The sequence below is a fragment of the Centruroides sculpturatus genome, unplaced genomic scaffold (assembly GCF_000671375.1).
Source record: "Centruroides sculpturatus isolate CEXI.00-Female unplaced genomic scaffold, Cexi_2.0 scaffold737, whole genome shotgun sequence".
Classification (NCBI taxonomy): domain Eukaryota; kingdom Metazoa; phylum Arthropoda; class Arachnida; order Scorpiones; family Buthidae; genus Centruroides; species Centruroides sculpturatus.
In genome coordinates, this window is record NW_019385040.1 from 1 (window position 1) to 5,736 (window position 5,736).

Genomic DNA, 5,736 nt, shown 5'->3' on the forward strand with positions numbered 1-5,736 from the left:
TATATAATACTGTCCAGACGATAGAAATCTCTCCGTAGCATGGCGCTACGAACGGTGGGAAAGTAGTTCGGCTGCCAGATGAGGTTTAACGTAATTATAGGGGGTTTTTTACTGTTTTTTTACGGATACTGTCACAATTTTTTTGCAATTTTATAGGAATCGTAATTATTGGGACTGTAATTATAGGGGGGCCGACTGTATATTTTTTCTCTCTTCCATGAAACACCTTCCTTTTTTTTAAGTCATTCTTTTCAATTTTGAAATAGTCTGTCAAGTATGTAAATTTAAACTTTCTTGTAAAATTTTAAATTGATTGACTTTTCAAATTTCATATATATAGTGTTCCTACTCAAATGTTTGTTTTAAATTCCATAACATCCCAACCAACTTTGTAAATACTGACCCTCACAGTACAGCACATTGACAAAATAAAACAGTACATATTTACTATGCAAATAAGAAGTTGAAAAAGCAATAGCATAATTAGTTATTTTTTCTAATTAACAATTACATAATTTTTATAATTGTTGAATATACCTTTTGTAATAAAACAGTTTTTTATTCAAATACGTCTAAATTCAGAAATATTAATGTTAAATAATAAATTCTACTCATATGCTGATAATTTATGTCCTAGATGTAATATGGAATTTTCAAAGTATCACTTGTTTTGCCAATGTGAAAAGAGCTATGAGTTAAAAAGGAAATTTGATTTGTTAAGTTTAAGTGAGTGCAGATCGGTGGAAGAAATGTACTATATTTTCCATAGAGCAACAACTCGATTAATAGTTAATTTATACAACTATGTTAAAACTTTTGTAAATAATTAGAAGGAAAATATTATTGTAATAATACTATGTAATATGTTATATTATTTAAGTTTATGGTTCTCCCATTGTAACAGGCAATTGCCGTATTACAAATAAAGCGTAATTTGGAAGATATATAATTGTTGAATAAATTAAAATTAAAATGTTTTATTAAATTAAAAATAGATTTATGATTATGGATTAATAACAGAATAAACTATGTGGCTTTGAAAAAAATAAAAAGCCATTATTTATTATTCATTAACAAATCCTGTATAATCCATGTACAAAACTAAATATTTATTAAATTTCTCTCTTAATAAATTTCCTGAACTTTATAAAAATCATCATAGAAATAAAATTGAATTCAGTGCTATTAATCAACATATTTCATCAAGTTTATAATTGTATATGCTATCCTATGATGATGAAAACATGTACTTAAAGCATTCTTTTAATTTTCATCTAAAGTATTTAACTTATCAGTTTAGTGTTGTTTGGCAAATTGTTTGATAGGTTTAATTACTTATAATTACTTTCTACTTTCCATGACTTTTTCCAAACACTAATGAAAATCTCTCACTTTACAGGTGCATCAGAACCCTGAACCCTGTATATAACAATATTACAAATGTAATGTATTAAAATAAAATGTACTGATACAAAAAATTACAAGATTATATAACTAATTTAAATTTTATTTTATATGTATAGTTCATACAAAATGATGTACAGTACAGTTGACCCCCCTATAATTACGGTCCCTATAATTACGATTCCTATAAAACTACGAAAAAATATACGTATTTTGGAAATGTTGAGTCGGATTAGTGTAGAATCGATTAATTTTATGGAAGAAAACCTTTCAACCAGCCGTAGTACGTAAACTTGACACGTGTCGGGCTGTGATTGGAACGACTTGTAAGAAATCGGATTCCTAATAAATTGGAACTTATCTATATCTTATAGGGGGGTCGACTGTACTTAAAATATATTTTACTTCTCCATCAAGAAATCTGCTATTCTGTTTCGTTTTTCTATGGCAGCTGCACGATTTTGTGTGTTTTCAGGAAAATTATCACCATCATCATCATTACAGTTATCAAGTAAGATGTCTTCTGGAATATCCTTTTCTCCTTTCTTAATGCATAAATTATGCAAAATGCATGCAGTCATAACCATTTTAGACATGGCTGCGATATTTTCCATTTCTAAATATTTAAGTTTGCGAAAACATCCTTTCAAAAGTCCTATAGTTTGTTCCACAACTACTCTGACAGAACTGTGTCTTTTATTATAAGTTTCTTGTTTTATAGTGAGACTACCAAAATTCTTAAATGGTACCAATAAAAAAAGTATCTAAAGGATATGCAGAATCACCTAATAAATAATAATTGTTTCCTAAATATTTTGTTGGTCCCTGCAGTAATAAATTGTATATTGGACTTTGTTTCCACATCCGAGAGTCATTAGAACTTCCAGGCCATCCAACAAAAGCATCAATTATCTGCATTCCTGCATCACAAATTATTTGTAACAAAATGGAATGTCTTCCTTTTCTGTTAAAATAACTTTGTCTATCTTTTTTAGGTGCCTTTATAAATATATGTGTTCCATCAACACATCCAATTACACCTGGCAATGGAATCTTCCGTAATTGCTCAAACTTATGTACGGTGTCATCCAAATTGTTTGATGGCCACTTAATAAAATTACTCAACATGGAACACATTTTATTGCAGAAATTCATAAAATTCCTGTAAGCATGACCTTTACTTAAACCAAATCTATCAGAAATACCTCTGAAAGACTCTTGATTAGCAAGTGTCCATATACTTAACAAAACTTCTTTGTTTGTGGAAATACAAGGTCGACCCATCTTTTTTTTCACTTCTTGTTGTATTTATCAACTTTATAACTTTCTATACAAATAAACACATAAATGATAAGTTTTATTTAATGAACAAGAAAAAATAACAGGCAGAAACATGTAATTAACATTATAGTACATACAGTAGACTAATTTAATTTAGGAATGTTAACTAAACAAAGTACAGTATCATTGTACTATGCTGATAAGAAAAAAATATATTATTAACTAATTTTCGAAACTTGAATGTAATTATAATTCGATTAACTTAACGAATATCAAAATTTGATTAATTTAAAAAACTTATTTCAGAAAATCTTACAGAATAACACATGTAAAACTAAATAGGCTATTTTATAAATTATAGCATTTTGTTTCCTATTAGAAAAAATATTTAATGTAAAACTTACTTCTGTAGAACTTCTCGACAGTCTAAAGTGACTCTGAAAGTCATCCAAAGAATATGAAAATACTATGTCTTCTACATAATTATCTATCTTCTGTCTCTTTGTTCTGTTCATTTTTTTGGAAAGAGCAAGGCTCAATTCTTCATACTTTCTTTTTTTGTTATGTTGTAATTCTTTAGCTAAAATACTACTTTCGGCTGTAATCGAAATCAGAGAATATATTACGGTGTCTATGTTTTGCTCGAGCGGAAAGCGTTTCTAAACAATGATGTAGCGACATGTAGCGATAGCTGCTTGTGATGTCATTTATGCTGCACTCTCGCTGCATAAAGAAACGCAGCCCAAGTAATCTATAATTTTGTACTTTGTATTTTCGAAAATTTTACAATTTATTAGTTAAAATTCTGTATTGATTGAGTGTGCAGATAACCTAAACATGTATTATCAACCTAGTAGCATCAAGACATCAACAAAGATGAGATCATCACAAGTGACACAGAATCTCTCTCTCTAGAAAAAGAGACCAGACTAGAATACAGGTATACCTCGCCTTACGTCGGTAATTGGTTCCAGGAAAACGACGTAAGTCGAATTTACTTGTCTCCGAATCTACTTATCACTAGACTAAACCGTAAATTACCATTCCCGGTTCTGTATTTTATTTATTAATGCATTTTTAATAATATATGGTTAATAAAAATCTATTTTAAGCTTACAAACAAATAAATTTTAGTTTTTAATATAGTACAAAAAAATACAGTATGCATGTACTGTATGTACTGTACATACAGTACATACTTGTATATATTTTAATATGATTTTAGTGCTTTAAACGTTTATCTAGTGATATTACGACTTCAATATTTGTGGCGGACAGACGTAAAGTCGAATAAAATGACTTAAACTTGATTTTTATTTTTCGATATACTTTTTTAACAAGCGACGTATAATCGGGAACGACGTAACTCGAAACCGACGTAAGTCGAGTTTTTATTTTTCCATATACTTTTTTAACAAGCGACGTATAATCGGGAACGACGTAACTCGAAACGACGTAAGTCGAGGTATGCCTGTACAACCCCAGATCTCCACCAGCAAGGCAAAGAATGCACATGTCAATACGATCCACATATCTACAATCAAGGTGATCTACCTCACAACAAAATTGCTATCCTCTTCCATAATACCTTATCCATAAACTCATAATAATCTGAATACATTGCAAAAAATCTATGAGAAGCAAAGAAAAAGGATTTTTAAAAACAAGTGTCAATAAGAACAGGAAGAGAACTTTAGGTAGATATTCTATCAACAACAAACACAAGTCGACAGCCAGACATATTCATTCAATGGACATTAAACAAGTACACTCACACAGTACCACGAATCAAATATTAATACTGTTATAACAATGGAACAAACTGTAATCTCACAATTGACATCAGTGCTAAGGTGATCCCAATTACCAAATGAATCCTCTACAAACTGCAGTCAAACCTTGCATTTTGAACTACTCACTTTTTGAACAAATTGATTCATGAACAAAATTTCAAGCCCACATGTACCCATATGATAACTCAGCTGCCAAACAAGCTACTCAGCAGAGCCGGTCAAAGATTACAAGCCATGGACAGACTCCCTACACTTCCTATACTAAACAAAGTCGAAGGCCCAACCAGTCAACAATGGGAGTACAGATTCAGAAGTTAGTGGTGCCAAGATCAGCACATCATGACATTGCCATTTAAATTAATTTCGACGCACATGCAGGAAAGATATTGCTTCTGTTTTTCAGCATTTGCAGCAGTTAAACTTAAATGAAATTAATTAATAAAGTCCACATTAATTGACATTCACATAATATAAATGGCATCTAAGAATTCATGTTTAAAGGTGCTTAACCAATAAATAACACCTTATAATAACATACAAATAACACCTTAACCTTGCCAAGAAAATATTTATTTCATAAAAACAAACGTTTTCAGCCTGATTCACAGGCCATCAGGTTGTGAACATAATTCGAACTAAAGTATTCCAAAATAGAATATAAATTCAAAAAATTAGTCTTCCATGCAGAAAGTCTTCCCTCTGCAAGGAAGTTTATGATTAAAAAATTTACTAAGAACTCCAACTAATTAAATTAGTAATTTTAATTTTATTAGAGATATTGTTAGTAAACAATCTTATACAGTCGACCCCCCCTATAAGATCATTGATACGTTCCATTCTTTAGGAAACCGATTTCTTATGAGTCCTTCCAATCATAGCCCGACATGTGTCAAGTTTACGGACTACGGCTGTTTGAAAGGTTTTTTTCCATAAAATTAATTGATTCTAGACTAATCCGACTCAACATTTCCAAAATACGTATATTTTTTGTGGAAATAATCCGTATAAACTACGCTATAAACAAAAAATTGTAGGATTACTTACCGAGTGTGCACCGCCATTGCTAATGCTTGTTTTCGTCGCGGAGGGACACTCTGCGACGAAAACAAGCATTAGCAATGGCGAAAGTTTTCTGATAAGTTATTTTTCTGCGAAAAATTCGCTGAAGTTTGAAGACATCATTAATATAAATAATTTTAATCGCCGTTGAATAAGAAATGTTTCTTTCACAAGAAATGTATAAAATTACAGTACTGTA

General features: G+C 30.4%; 1 pseudogene; it reads right to left on the reverse strand.

Annotated features, from left to right (window-relative positions):
- Window positions 1-1,713: 1,713 nt before the first annotated feature.
- Window positions 1,714-3,710, reverse strand: LOC111633756 (annotated as a pseudogene).
- Between the last annotated feature and the right edge of the window lie 2,026 nt (window positions 3,711-5,736).